The sequence below is a fragment of the Bos indicus genome, chromosome 18, assembly GCF_029378745.1.
Source record: "Bos indicus isolate NIAB-ARS_2022 breed Sahiwal x Tharparkar chromosome 18, NIAB-ARS_B.indTharparkar_mat_pri_1.0, whole genome shotgun sequence".
In the NCBI taxonomy this organism is placed as follows: Eukaryota; Metazoa; Chordata; class Mammalia; order Artiodactyla; family Bovidae; genus Bos; species Bos indicus.
In genome coordinates this window covers 46,137,889-46,154,111 of record NC_091777.1, presented here as the reverse complement: position 1 = coordinate 46,154,111, position 16,223 = coordinate 46,137,889, and the positions used below count along the sequence as shown (strand labels likewise).

Here is a 16,223-nt window from a genome sequence, read left to right as displayed (position 1 = left end):
GGGATCAGAGATGAGATTTTTTTCCAGGACAAGTAAAAATGCTCCTAGACACAAAGGCTCTTGTTTGTGTCTAGACAGGAGTATGTTGTGGTCTGTGCGTGAGTTGGAAAAGAATTTCCAGATGTGAGGCAGAATGAAAGGAGAATAAAGTTTATTAGAGTCGGAGACACAGAAGAGTGGGCCAGCTCAAAGGAGAGCTGAACCCTTTTGCAGGCTAGCAGCCAATTTTTATGGCCTCAAGACAGAGAAAATTCCTATTGGAATGGTGGCATTAGGTGATTGGTTAGGATGCTATAAGGTGGGTAATATGGTAGGCATTTTACCTAGTATGAGGTCAGGGAACTGGCTGGCTTAGATCCAGAGGCTCATGGCAATGGTTGCTATGGGGCTTGGTCAGTTCCAGAGATTTTTATTCTGTAACCTTTGTATAGGGCTCTAGACACCCCTCTTTGGCTACTGCTCTGGTCCTGACCTCATGGTTACTCTTGGATACAGGCCAGCAACTTTTTCTCAGGATCTCCCACTTTCACTCTCATTACCACCCCCATGTCCACTCTACCCTAAGCTGCCTCTGGGAACCTTTTATCTTTTTAAATGGGGTTCCCCCCAAATGTTTTAATTTCTTTTAGAATGAGAGCTGATTTTTACTGTATACTTTGTTGCATTTTCTTTTCTTTTTTAAAGAAAAAGAAGAGAGTGAAGTCACTCAATGGTGCTCAACTCTTTGCAACCCCATGGACTGTAGCCTGCCAGGCTCCTCTGTTCATGGGCTTCTCCAGGCAAGAATACTGGAGAGGGCTGCCATTTCCTTCTCCATGGGATCTTGACCCAGGGATCAAACCAGGCCTCCCGCATTGCAGGCAGACTCTTTACCTCCTGAGCCACCAGGGAACCCTTAAAAAAAAAAACGTGTATAATTGCATTACAATGTTGTGTTAGTTTCTGCTGCATAATGGAGTGAATCAGCTACATGTATACATATACTCCTTCCCTTTTGGACCCCCTCCCACCTCTGGGAAACTTTTAAAGCCCTGGCTCTAGGTTCAAAAGCCTCCATGTCTACCATCACATTCAGATAAAGCCCTAACTGCTCAACCTGCCAAGCCACTCCAAATCTGTTTCCTGTAGACAGGAGACTTGATAGGAGACTGGGCCCAGGTTTCCCAAATACTCCACTCAAATGCACTTCCAAGCCTTTGCACACCATGGTCCCTCTGCCTGTAACATTATTTCACTTTAATCACATCCAAGTATCTGAAACAGAGGACACCCCCTGCCCCCCGGGACACTCCCACCCCCACCACCACCATGTGTCAAGTCCTGCAGAAACCGCCTGACTTGAAAGTGAAGGGGCAGTTACCACCCATTTGGGTCTTTAGGATTCAGAGGTGGCAGTTCCCATGGGTGAAGTTTTGGAGAATGCAATTTATGCAATTTCCATCAGGGAAAACACCACCAGCCACGCCCATTGGCAGAGCTGAGCGGGGAGGGGCGGGTCACCAGGCCTGGGTGCTCAGCCAAACTCTCATCCCCACCTGCCTCAGCCAAGCAGCCGCCTGCCTCAGCCAAGCAGCCACCACAAGCAGCACTCTCACCAAGTCCTGAGGTTCTGAAACCACCTCTGTCAGCGGGGACACATTCATTTTCATACCTCCAGTTCACTTGATCTTGGGCCCCACAAAGAATGCTCAAACTACCACACAATTGCACTCATCTCACACTCTAGTGAAGTAATGCTTGAAATTCTCCAAGCCAGCCTTCAGCAATACATGAACCATGAACTTCTAGATGTTCAAGGTGGTTTTAGAAAAGGCAGAGGAACCAGAGATCAAATTGCCAACATTCGCTGGATCATCAAAACAGCAAGAGAGTTCCACAAAAAAACATCTATTTCTGCTTTACTGACTATGCCAAAGCCTTTGATTGTGTGGATCACGATAAACCGTGGAAAATTCTGAGAGATGGGAATACCAGACCACCTGACCTGCCTCTTGAGAAACCTGTATGCAGGTCAGGAAGCAACAGTTAGAACTGGACATGGAACAACAGACTGGTTCCAAATAGGAAAAGGAGTACGTCAAGGCTGTATACTGTCACCCTGCTTATTTAACTTCTATGCAGAGTACATCATGAGAAACGTTGGGCTGGAAGAAGCACAAGCTGGAATCAAGATTGCCGGGAGAAATATGAGTAACCTCAGATATGCAGATGACACCACCCTTATGCAGAAAGTGAAGTACTAAAGAGCCTCTTGATGAAAGTGAAAGAGGAGAGGGAAAAAGTTGGCTTAAAGCTCAACATTCAGAAAACGAAGATCATGGCATCCGGTCCCATCACTTCATGGCAGTTAGTGAAGTGAAGCAGTGGAAACAGTGTCAGACTTTATTTTTTTGGGCTCCAAAATCACTGCAGATGGTGATTGTAGCCATGAAATTAAAAGACGCTTACTCCTTGGAAGGAAAGTTATGACCAACCTAGACAGCATATTAAAAAGCAGAGACACTACTTTGTCAACAAAGGTCCATCTAGTCAAGGCTATGGTTTTTCCAGTAGTCATGTATGGATGTCAGAGTTGGACTACAAAGAAAGCTGAGTACCAAAGAATTGATGCTTTTGAACTGTGGTGTTGGAGAAGACTCTTGAGAGTCCCTTGGACTGCAAGGAGATCCAACCGGTCCATCCTAAGAGAGATCAGTCCTGGGTGTTCATTGGAAGGACTGATGCTAAAGCTGAAACTCCAATATTTTGGCCACCTGATGCGAAGAACTGACTCATTTGAAAAGACCCTGATGTTGGGAAAGATTGAGGGCAGGAGGGGAAGGGGATGACAGAGGATGAGATATTTGGATGGCATCACTGACTTGATGGACAAGAGTTTGAGCAAGCTCTTGGAGTTGGTAATGGGCAGGGAAGCCTGGTGTGCTGCAGTCCATGGGGCTGCAAAGAGTCAGACACGACTGAGCAACTGGACTAAGCTGAGACTAAAGCTTAGAGTTCAATTTTGTAAGCTTCAATTTATTTGGTCAATGACAAGAGAGAAAGAGCTCCAGACAATGTCAGGAAAACATTTTTAATTTAAGCACACCAAATTAAAACTTGTGGGATGCAGCCCAAGCAGTACTTAAGGGAATGTTGCTGATTTAACTGCTCATATGAAAAAGGAAGTGAGCTTGAAAAACAAGGATTTAATTTTCAATTCTAAGATTAGAGACAAGGAGAACAAATTAAATCCAAACTATAAATAAATAATAAAGGAGTAGAAATAGAAAGTATACCTTAGAGAAAATTAACAAAATGGATTTTTAAAAATATTAATAAAATTAATAAAACTCCAGCAAGTTGGATCAAGAAATAAAAAGGGAAAAAAATCAAATGGCCAGTATGAGGAATAAAGAAGGGAGCTTCACTACAGTTTTGACAGATGTTGCTTCAGTCATGTTCGACTCTGTGCGACCCCATAGATGGCAGCCCAACAGGATCCCCCGCCCCTGGGATTCTCCAGGCAAGAATACTGGAGTGGGTTGCCATTTCCTTCTCCAAAAGGATAACAAGTGACCTTAAACTCCTTTTGTTGATGAAAATTGCAGATCCAGATTAATTTTATTAAACATGTAAGGATGATACTTTCAGTTCAGTTCAGTTGCTAAGTCGTGTCCGACTCTTTGTGACCCCATGAATTGCAGCACGCCAGGCCTCCCTGTCCATCACCATTTCCCAGAGTTCACTCAAACTCACGTCCATCGAGTCGGTGATGCCATCCAGACATCTCATCCTCTGTTGTCCCCTTTTCCTCCTGCCCCCAATCCCTCCCAGCATCAGAGTCTTTTCCAATCAGTCAACTCTTCTCATCAGGTGGCCAAAGTACTGGAGTTTCAGCTTTAACATCAGATACTTTACCAGTGTTATATAAACTCTTTCAGAGAGTATAGGAGTAAACATTTTCTACTCATTCTACAAGGCAAACATGACACTAATATCAAAGCCCAACAGTAAAGAAATTAACAGTTTAATATCCCTCATGAACACAGACATTAAAAATCTTTAACAAAACTTTAAAATTGAATCCAACCAGAGAGCAAAGGTTGATCTAGGGGTACCAGTGGGATTTGTCCCAGGTATGCAAGGTTGGTTTAACACTCAAAAACCAATCAAAGCAATTCATCATATTAAGAAAATAAAGAAGGAAAGTCATGTGATTATCTTAAAACTGTGGGCAAGGTAATTGACAAAATACAAGGGCCTCTTCAGAAAAATCTTTTGACAAAATAAGAATTGGAGGAAATTTCCTTTAAGTGATAAAATGCCTCTGTTAATATAACAGATTTCATTTAATAGCACACTGAACACTTTCCTCTAAGACCAAGAAAATGATGTCTCTTTTTTCAATATTTTAGGTTGTAGCAAATGAAGACGGTAAGCAAAATAAAGGCATACAAAGTAAAGAGGAGGAAATAGAACTATCTTTATTCATTGACAACATGATTGTGTAAATACAAAATCCTAAGGACTCTGCAAAGAATCTACTAGAAGTAAAGAATAAATTTAGTAAGGTTCCCACATACAAGGTAAATACACAAAAATCAATTGTATTTTCTGCTAATGAATGACTGAAAATTAAAATTTAAAAGTAAAATTTATGATACCTTATAAAATGCTTAGGAATTAGCCAATGTTGTATAATACCTATACACTACAAAAGAGTTGTTGGCAAATTTTTCTGTAAAGAGCCAGATAGTAAATATTACAGGCTTTACAGGTTACATCTTGTTGTATTTTCTTCTGTTTTTATTTATTTTTTAAATTTAGTAACTGTTAATACTATTTTAAGCTCACTGGCATTACACACCCACATTTTACATCCACAAAAACAGGCTGTGGACAAAACATGGCTCATGGGCTATCATTTGTCACCTCCTACTACAAAACATTCTGAAAGAAAATTTAAAAGTCCTAAATATAAAGAAAATATGTACCAATCTGGTAGAGTGGAAAAATTAATATTGGTAAGTTATCAATTCTGATCATGACCCTTAAAGTGAATCTATAGGATTATTACAAGAGATACTGTGTCCTTGAGTAATAAGACTTTTCACCCAAGGTGAATCCTGCAATAAATCTGTCCTGCACCCAGGAGAAGACAGCTCACAGCTGCTTAGTTTGCTGCATGGCTCACTTGGCAGAGAGATGCCTGAGGGGTAATTCTGACAATTTCTGCTCTCTGTCCTCTCTGTTCTCTCCTTCTCCCAGAAGATTCTGAAGATACTAGAGCCCACTGTGGCCTGTGGGTACCTTGAGTCTGAATTGGTTGAGTTGAACCAATTCAGACCTCCTACTATGCATTGCATGTGCTCATCAGAGGTGTGCCATGGTGCTGAGTCTCCTAAGGACTATAAAAATGGTCACCCACAATGCCTACATGAAGAGGAGGCACCACAGTCAAGTGGATAACGCATGAGCTCTGGAATCAGACTGAGTTCAAATCCTGGCTTCTCCACTAACATGCATGTGAGCTGAGGAAGGTTCTAAGGGTTAAATGCTGTTTGCAATCTGTAAAGTATACGAAAAGAATTGAAGAGAATTTGCCTGCCTGGAAAGTTATGTTGCAGGGTGCAGTGTCTATCTGGTCAGGTCAGGTCTGGGTGCCCCATCTCAGAAAACTCCCCAGCTCAGGATGCTGGGGACTTGCTCCTTTCCAAGGTGGCCACAGAGAAGGCATGCCTGCTCCTGGACTTGGAACAGTGATAGAGAGGTCCCCCAAGGAGGCACATCTGGTAGCCCTGAGCTACTAGCATGAAAAGTGGAGAGTGTGGAGTAAACTGTGGTGGGTGGTGACCACCTGAAAGGAAGAGGCTGGGACAGAAGCTGCTCATCCTTTCCTCTGCACCTTAGCACCCATTCTCTTGCAGCTATCCCAGGCCTCCTGGACAATGACTGGAACAGAGCTGAACCCTGGTCCCCCAAACCCCCTTTCTTTTACCCTGACTCCTTCCTGCAAGCCAGTCCTGACCCTGGCAGGATCCAGGTTGCTCTGGCACTTTGGCCTCTGGCTTTGGCAGGCTCTGCTCGGCAGTGACCATGGGGAAAGGGCTGAGGGACTCATAGGGACTGGTTGCTGAGCCTTGGTGTGGAGGAACCTGCACACCTGGGGGTGACAGTTGTGTAGGCTCTGGGAGTTCACAGTCCTGAATAGTCCTCCAGACCACAGGGCACATGTGGTGCCAAATACTTGCAAAGGGCTGCTTTGAAGAGTTAAAACACTCCTCTGGGACTGGGCAGCTGGGCTTCGCCCTCTGCCCTCTCGTGCTTTTCCATCACTCCCCTTTGCTGGAGGGCCCTTTCTCTGTCAATGCATTTCAGCACTATGTCACAAGCATCAGGCTGATCTGTGCACACCGTACCTTGGAGGAGCTGGTAGTGAGGAGAGCTCAAGTTGCGTACTAAACTCTCAGGTTCAACTGCCCTCCATGGGCAACTTCCTCAGCAAGTTTCACTCCTTCCTGTGCCAGCCCAGCTCGCCCTCCCCATTCCCGCTTTGGGCAGGGATCTCTCTGGAGCACCTGTGCCCTTCCTCCACCCTGTTCCCAGCAGGTTCTACCCAGATCTAGGGTTGTTACCTCCTCAAGTTTTCTATCACCCTGAAGAGGTGTTACCCAGTCCAGTAGGCTCAGGGCTCCTCTCCAAGATCTTTCCCTTGGGATCCTGGTGGCAGTGGTCTGTGGTGGTTTAGTTGCCAAGTCATGTCCAACTCTTGTGACCCCATGGACTGGAACCTGCCAAACTCCTCTGTCCATGGGATTCTCCAGGCAGGACTACTGAAGTGGGTTGCCATTTCCTTCTCCAGTGGATCTTCCTGATCCAGGAATTGAACCTGGGTCTCCTGCTTTGCAGATTCTTTTTTTTTTAACTTTTATTTATTGGGCTGCATGGGGAGTCTTCTGTCTTCCCTGTGGCATGCAGGATCTTCAGTTGCAGCATGTGGGATCTAGTTCCCTGACCAGGGATTGAACCCAGGCCCCCTGCATTGGAACTTGGAGTCTTAGCCTCTGGACCACCAGGGAAGTCTCTGCAGACAGATTCTTTACCGAATGAGCTGTGTCCTGGTAAGACTCTCCAAGTGACAGTATTGTGTGCTTACAGTTCAAAGATGTGTAGCCACTCGAGAATAGTAAAGAGCCCTCCTCCAGGGCCAGAGGGACTCCCCTTGTTTTTCTCCCTGAGCAGGCCTGCCTGTATGAGGCCTGGGCCATCCAATCCATCCCTAGATCCTTGCCTAAAGGAGATCAGGTTGATGGCACTAGGAACTCATGGAAAAGGGACAGCATAGGAGGATGATCAAACAGTGATCAAAAGGCAGACTGTCAGGAAGGAGCCACCACAACAGGGGGAATATCCTGTCAGCATCTAGACCCCTTTGGGTGGTGGCAGTTTTGGGGTCACTGTGTTCATCCTAAACGCCAGTACCATGTCTGGGGCAGGCACCCAGCTTTGGAACTAGGCTTGGGAGAACACCCAGCACTACAGCTCACACTGTATAGGCTTAGACTTGCTACCTGTCAGCCTACAGCACCTGCCACTGAGTTTACAGCGACCAGGTTGTATGGAGTGAAAACTGTCCTGGGAGACCTTTCCTTCCTGCCTACAGTCAGAGCACCTGAGGCCCACTCTGCCCAGTGCACCTGTTCCTACTGAAGGAGACAGCAGCCCTGAGAACAAACTCACTTCTGAGGCATGGCTGCTCCTGCTGAAGTCTGGGTCACCTGGGTGCTGGGCTGCTGGAACACAGCAGATGCAGTAGGAGGGGCCGGCATCATAACAGTGCTTGGGAGATGCCTCGGTTCCCACCCACAGTCAGACCACCTGGGACACACCTGACCAGAGGACATCCGTGGTGCTGAAAGGTCCAAAACCACACCTGTGTCAGAGGCCCTTTTGTTCCCCTACAGTCAGAGCACCTGGTCACTACCAGAACACACGTGTCCCAACAAGCAAGGACAGCACAATACCTATGATGGAGGATGATCAAATAAATGGCTGAAAGGCAGGACTATCAGAGGGTGGGGCACCCCATCAGCATCTAAGCCCCTTTAGGTAGTGGTAGTTTTGGGGTCTTTGTACCTGTCCCCAGACCCACTTCCATCTTTGAGGCACCTCGTTCTCTTCCCACAAATGGACAGAGCATTTGGGGCCCATTGAGCCAATAAACACTTCCAGCCTTCTGTGAGACACCCAGGGGAGCCTGGCTGTTACTATCAGAGGGGCTGGCACTAAACCTGTGGCTGGAGATACTGCTGTTCATGAATCCAGTCAGAGCACGAGCGGCTTTCCAGTCCGGAGTATAGGTGCTGCAGTGGGAGGAGACAGCATCATACCTGTGTTTAGAAACACTTCTGGTTCCACCAGTATTCAGGGCACCTAAGGTACTGATGGCCAGAGCATGTCTGTTACAGCCAGAAGGGACAATACTGTACATTTTAAGGAAGATTCTTCTATTCTCGCCTTCAGTCAGAACACCTGGGGCCTAGCCAGCCAGGGTACCCACTTTTGACTTTGTAGGAGCTGACACCACTGAGAAAATACACATAATTCAGGCACACTTGTTCCTACCTAAATGTGCCTCTGAGGTGGGCAGAGTCAACAGCGGCCTGCCTTTGAGGCTTCCTCGTCACCTGCCCAGGTCTTCACTGGAGATGCAAAGTGTTGAATCACCAACCTATTCATTTTCTTCTAGTGAAAGAGCCAGGAATTCAACAACCAAGAGGCCAAAGCTTCCTGTGGAAAAGGCAGCAGACGACCACTGTCCACCATGAGCAAACCTCCCTCTGCTGGGAAGAGGCTCAGCACAGACCACGCCAGTGATGACGACACATGGAACCGCCGGCTCTTTTTCCTCCTACAGAAAGCTGGAGGCTCATTGCCTCCAGGTGCTTTTGTACAAGCCGTAAGGTATGGATTCAGATGAGCCAGGTCAGAGGTCAATTCTGGCTTGAGAAGTTCACTGGGGAGAGGAGAGAGAGATTTGTAAGTTTCAACTATGCTGCATTTCATTCTTAGCCTGGAATACCCAAGCCCTGGGCCAGTTTTCCTCTAGTCTTGATATTGGTGAGACAATCCCTTCCCCTGCTGCCTACAGATGTCCCCTTTCCCTTTACCCATTTTGCTTCATGGTTCTTTCACTTTTCTTTCCAGATTAAATATATAAAGCCTTCTTTTAAAACTTATTTTTTTAAAAGGAGTATAATTGCTTTACAATGTTGTGTTAGTTTCTGTTGTGCAAGTACGTGAATCAATTATAAGTGTGTACTTATCCTCTCCCTCTTGTGCCTCCCTCCCCCCACCCCCATCCCACCACTCCAGGTCATCACAGAGCACCAGGCTGAGTAAAGCCTTCTTCATATTAATTTATCCCATGTCTACGAGCCTTTGTTCTTTGACCAGTCCATGGAAGAACTGACCTGTATGAGTGGCAACAGGTGGAGCCTGACTTAACTTTTTCAAGTTTTCTAGGTCTCAGCAAATATAGCGACATTTATGACTTAATGTGCCGACTTCTGAAGTCCCAAGGGGAAGACAGGGTGACTCACCCTTGCTTCTTTCTTCTATGCTTTTCCCTAACATCTGGCCTGTTTGCCAGATCATCCCCACTGTGCAAAGCACATTTTACAATTCTAGTCTTTTTAAAACGTTTGAATATCTCTTTTGTATCTTTTTCTTTAAATTAGACTTAGGTCAGGCATTCTACCACATTCACACTGCTCAGGGAGGATGGGCTTGGCATCTGCCTTCCTGGGCCTGGAATGGAAGAAGGAATTCATGCCACTTTTTAATTACTGAAAATGTTAAGTCTAGGATAAAATATGTGACTCATCAATGATTTTCGGTCACTGGAACTATGGAAACAAACTAGGGAGGAATTCATAGATGGGGAAGATAAGAATGGAGAATATACAGGGATGATGCAATTCTCAGTGCATATGGTTGAGATCGTTGGCTCTGTGCATGGGGGTGACATCCTCACCTCAGATCATCACAAAAAACAGATTCTAGAAGGATCCAAGATACCATATACTAAAAGTGAAGTTATGAATGTTTTAGGACAAAATGTAAGAGACCCTGATTATAGCCTTGGGATATGAAGGAGGTCCTTTTTAAAATAGTTTTTCAATTTTTAATTGAAGGATAATTGTTTTACAATATTGTGTTGGTTTCTGCCATACAACAGCAAGAATCAGCCACGGATGTATGTATGTCTCCTCTCTCTTGAACCTCCCTCCCACCTCCCACCCAACCCTCTGGTTTGTCACAGAGCACTAACTTGAGATCCCTGTCTTATACACAAATTCCCACCAGTGATCTATCTCACATATGCTAGTGTATATATTTCCATGTTACTCTGTCCAGGAGTTCTTTTTAAATTTTTTTAAAAATGTATTTATTTTTTTTTTTTGGTGATGTAAGCAGCATATGGGATGTTAGTTCCCTGACCAGGGATCAAACCTGAGCCCCTTGCACTGTAACCTCAGAGCCTTAACCACTGCACCACTTCAGGGAAGTCCTGAAGGAGTTCTTAAGAACAAAAAGATCATAAAATAAACCAAGAAATAAAATTTAACCAAAACAAAAACCTTTTATTTAAAAACCATGTGTTGTTGTTGTTTAGTGGCTAAGTTGTATCTAACTCTTTTATGATCCTCTGTCCATGGGATTTCCCAGGCAAGTATACTGGAGTGGGTTGCTATTTCCTTCTCCAGGGGATCTTCTCAACCCAGGGATCCAACCTGTGTCTCCTGCATTGGCAGGTGGATTCTTTACCACTGAGCCACTAGGGAAGCCCTTTAAAAACCATACACAAAACTAAAGGACAAAACATTGACTTAAAAATACTTTTCCAAAAAGATATAATTCAAAAGATGAAAAAGCAGGGCACAGATCAGGGGAAATGTTTATAAAATATATATCTAACAAAGGACTGGTATGAACAAGCACAGGAAAAGATGTTCAACATCACTTATCATTAGGGAAAATAAAACCAAAACCAGAATGAGATATTTCACACCTATTAGGAGGGCTCTACCAATGAAGCAGAAAATAACAAATGGTGGCCAAAATGTGGAGAAATTGGAATGCTTGTACATTGCTTGTGGGAGTGCAGATGCTATAGAAAACATTATGGAAGTTCCTCAAAAATTTAAGCATATAGTTACCTATGATTTAATAGCTCAGTTTGGTAAAGAATCTGCCTGCAATGCAGGAGACCCCAGTTCGATTCCTGGGTCGGGAAGATCCCCCGGAGAAGGGAAAGGCTACCCACTCCAGTATTCTGGCCTGGAGAATTCCATGGACTGCATGGGGTTGCAAAGAGTTGGACACGACTGAGTGACTTTCACTCTCACTTTCTTTCAGCAGTTTCACTCCTCGATATATACTTAAAACAATTGAAAGCCAGGACTTAAACAGGTATTTGCACACCCATGTTCATGTGGCAGTAGTCACAATAACCAAAAGGTGGAAGCAACCCATGTCCATCAACTGATGAATGGATAAACAAAATGTGGCATATACATCCAATGGGATATTATTCAGTCTCAAAAAGAAATTCTGATACATGCTACAACATAGATAAACCTTGAACACCTCATGCTAAGTGAAATAAGCTAGACAGAAGGACAAATGTTGTACAATTCTACTTATATCAATCAGGTAGTTAGAATAGGCAAATTCATAGACAAAATAGAAAGTGGTTGCCATGGGCTTGAGGGAATAATGGGGAACTATTGTTTAGCAGGGACACAGTTTCTGTTTGGGATGATGAAAAAATTCTAAAGATGGATAGTGGTAATGGTTGTACAACAATGTGAATGCACTGTGTTATGATTTGTTAAAATGATAAATTTTGTTATTAACATATATATATATATATATATATATTAGTACAATTTTTAAAAAGCTTTATGGTAAATGAGAGAATTCAAAGAACCACATATTCTATGATTCCATTTACATGAAATGTCCAGAATTGGTAAATCCATAGAAGTTTTCATTCAGAAAGTATGTTAGTGCTTTTTTGGGTCAGGATCATTGGGAGGTAATAGGGGTACAAGGTTTCTTGGGGTGATGAAAATGTTCTAAAACTGATTCTGTTGCTATTTGCACACCTGTGGATACCCTTATAGCCCTTGAATTCTACACTTTAATGGATGGATTGTTTGGTACATAAGTTATATCTTTAAAAAGTTATGACAAAAGTCAATGTAATTCATCATGCTCAGAAATTAAAGGAGGAAAGCCATGCAATCATCTCAATAGCTGTGGACAAATTAACTGACTCAGTTTAACATTCCTTTAAAAAAATCTTTTAACAAAGTTGGAATTTGGAGTGAATTTCCTTCCTATGGTAATGTGTACATCAAAACAAAACACAACAACCTCAGCTAACAGCATACTGCTCACACTTCCCCAGAGATCAGAACTGGAAAATGGTGTTCATTGTCTACTACATTTTACTGGAGGTTGTGGCAAATGTCGCGTGTAAGAAAAGTAAATAAAATCATACAGATTAAAAAATAAGAAGTAAAATTGCCTTAGATTCAGAGAAGTCATGATTGTGTACATAGAAAATCTTATGGAATCTAAAAAGAAACCAGAGGAAGAAAGGAGTGAATTTAGCAAAGCTCTGGCATAGAAGATATATACATATATAAAACATTTTTTTCTGCCTACTACCATATGCCAGTACATGTATGTGTTTGTGTTATCTGTGTGTACATGAGTGTATGTGGGCTAGTGGAGTGGAAAACTGATATTGGTCAACTGTCAATTCTGATCATGACTCTGAAAGCTGGTCTATTCTGTTATTCAAAGAGATATTGGTACCCTTTGGGCATAAGACTTTTCAGCCAGGGTGAACCTTGCACCCACCTGATATGCATCTCCTGTTCTTGCACCTGGGAGAAAAGTCACTCACAGACAGCTGTGTGATCTGCAGCAAGACGGCAAGACTCAATCACCTGATGGTGCTATGTTGACAATTGGTGCCTGCAAATGTAAAGGTAAGGAAGAGAAATTCAAGGACATGCAGATTAAAACAGAAGAAATTAAAATGACTTTAATCCTATGAATGCAAGTCATAGAAAACCTTCTTGTGGGTGTAGAAAATCCTAAAGAATCAAAGAAGAAGCTATCAGAAGTCAAAAGGGAATTTACCCAGTTCTCAGCATGCAAATCAATATATTTTTAAATGTATTTTCTATATACCATCAAAGAACTACTGAAAGCTAAAATTGAAAGGATATAGTATTTGAAAATCTCATAAATTTCTTAAAGATAAATTAACAAAATCTCTGCAAGATCTAGTTACAGAAAACTACAAAACAGCAGTTGCAAATTTTCTCTTCAAGGGCCAATAGTGAATATTATAGGTTTTGTGCAACTGATGGTCTCTTTCAAATATTCTTTCATTTTTTAAAACCTCTTTAAAAATGTTAGCACAATACTTAGTCATTGGCCTTATTAAAACAAACGGGGGCCTAATTGAGCCTATAGGTCATAGCTTGTGGACACTGCTACAAAACATCGCAGAGAGGAATGTATATGCATACGACTTCCCTGGTTGCTCAGACGGTAAAGCGTCTGTCTACAATGCGGGAGACCCGGGTTCGATCCCTGGGTTGGGAAGATCCCCTGGAGAAGGAAATGGCAATCCACTCCAGGACTACTGCCTGGAAAATCCCATGGACAGAGGAGCCTGGTAGGCTACAGTCCATGGGGTCGCAAAGAGTCAGACACAACTGAGCGACTTCACTCACTCACTCACTCTCTCTCTCTCTCTCTCTCTATATATATATATATATACAACACACACACACACACACACACACACATATATATATATCATGGTGCTATGCTGTGCTTAGTCACTCAGTCGTGTTTGACTCTTTGCGACCCCATGGACTGCAGCACGCCAGGCTCCTCTGTCCATGGGGATTGTCCAGGAGAGAATACTGGAGTGAGTTACCATGCCCTCCTCCAGGGAAGCTTCCTAACCCAGGTCCCCACACTGCAGATGGATTCTTCATTGAGCCACCAGGGAAGCCCTCATGTATCATGGTACTCTACTGTAAAAATTAATATTGATAAATTATAAATTTTGGCCAGAACCCTGAACAACAAGAGATACTGGTACCCTTAGGGCACAAGGCTTTTAGGGCAAGATGGACCCTTGACCCACCTCATGTACCATCTCCTATCCTTGGCCTTAGAAGAAGACAGGTCATGGAGATCATCACTGTTTGCAGAGCAAACACTTAGAAATGTCCTAAGGAAAGGTGCCAACAACAATGATGCCAACTCTACATCTTCTGGGGAGACCGAGGCCCCCTTGTAGCTAATGGTGACATCTGAGTTGAACTAAAAGAAAGACTTTCTAATAAACTCTGTGTGTGTGTGTGTATTCAGTCATGTCTGACTCCTTGATACCCCCATGGACTGTAGCCCGCCAGGCTCCTCTGTCCATGGGATTTTCCAGGCAAGAGTACTGGAACAGGTTGCCATTTCTTGCTCCAGGGGATCTTCCCCGCCCAGGATCGAACCTGTGTCTCTTGGGTCTCCTGCATTGGCAGGTGGATTCTTTACAACTGAACCACCTGGGAAGGCCAGTAGACAGTGTGTGTGCTCATTATATTAATAAGTGTGCCATGGGGCTAAGATTCCTATAGGTTATGAAAAAAATGGTTACCCAGGAGGCCTCCATGACGAGAGGGCACCACAGTCTGGCCACTCCACCTGTGTGAGTGAATAAAGTTATAGAACTAAATGCTGTTTTACTAAATTTGTAAAAATAAGCAAAGAAACCCTACTTCCCAGAAAGGAATGATGTGTCATTCAGGCAGGTCAGAACTCAGTTCCTCACCTCAGACACCCAGAAAGCCTAGATGGTGAGGCTCCAGGCTCAAGTCTCTCCAGGGCAGCTTCAGAGAAGTTGCCTGACTTGAGGATTTTGGGAGTTGACTTCAGAGGAGGGAAGAGAACAGGGTGCAGGAAAAGGAGACCAAAATGATGACATCAGTGGCAACTGCCAAAAAGAAAAAGGCTCCAGCTTCTTGTGCCCCATGGCACTCTGGTGTTTCCTTCCTCAGCACCTGTCCTGCAGAAGCCTCCCTGGCCCTCTGGGTGGGTAGTCACCCTAGGAGACAGCGCAGCCCTCCTACCCTCCATCATCGGGCTTCTCATACTCACCTATCCCAGTGAGCTGGGTCGCCATCTGGATCTGGGCTGCTCCTCAGACTCGGGGGCAGCTTCTGTCTTCCCCGGTGACCCCGGAGAAAGAGCTGCAGGAAGCTCCGCCACTGACTACAGAAGCCACTGTCCCCAGACCAGGCGCTACGGGTCTGCAGACCCGCGCACCGACGCAGGATGAACGGACGCTGGCCTGAACGGTTCTTAGGCTTCCTCCTGGTGCACTGGCACGTCTGAGTCTGCGCACCCGCAACACTTCGTACCTGCGTGGAGTTCCAGAGGGGCAGAGGCCCGTTGGGGTTGGGCCGTTGGACCTTGCCCTTTGCCCTCTGTCGCTACTTCACGCCCTTCTCTCGCGCACCTTCCTCTGTCACGTGTCCCAGGGGTGTTACCCTCGTTGTCGAGTAATTGGAAGCCAGGAGACCTCTCTGAGCTTCCCAGCCCGCTCGGAGGATCCCTCAGCGCGCAGACGTCACGGGCAACTTCCTCAACTAGCTCCACACCCCGCTCCCCACTCTGATGTCCCGCCCCCGCATCCCCTTGTCTGGTCTGAATAAATCTCCTCCACCTGGGCTGTTGACTGAGATTATCACCCCCGTTTGACATCACAGCTAAGAGGCTAAGCTAAGACCTGATCTGGCAGGCTCAGTGCTCCTCTCTGTGGATCCGTACCTCAGTGTGGTGTGTGTGTGTCTGTTCTTCTGGTCTCAGAAGCCATCACTGTCTGCTTGCTCTTCCAAGATGTTCCTCCACTCAGGAACATTGAAGACTCCTCCTGCAGGGTGCAAAATAGCTCTTGAGCAGGCCTCTGTGAAGCCTGGGCCATCCAGTCAGCCCTAGATCTCTGCCTGAAGGAAACTGAACTGAATGCCCTACAAAAGGAAGGGTGGAGGAGGACACAAAATAGCATAGGACAGATGATCAGAGAAGGGCTCCCGCCCTGGCTCAAAGCAGTGGGAGTGTACCAGCACCATGCAGGGCCCTGGAGACCA

The 16,223-nt window shown here is 44.7% G+C and overlaps 1 long non-coding RNA gene across 1 annotated transcript; it reads right to left on the bottom strand.

Annotated features, from left to right (window-relative positions):
* Positions 1-6,892: 6,892 nt before the first annotated feature.
* LOC139177285 (uncharacterized) lies at positions 6,893-15,498 on the bottom strand. The gene is made up of 3 exons (XR_011561776.1): positions 15,232-15,498; positions 12,916-13,032; positions 6,893-8,995 (listed from the first exon to the last, which is right to left on the bottom strand). It is a non-coding gene; the product is annotated as an uncharacterized lncRNA (long non-coding RNA).
* Between the last annotated feature and the right edge of the window lie 725 nt (positions 15,499-16,223).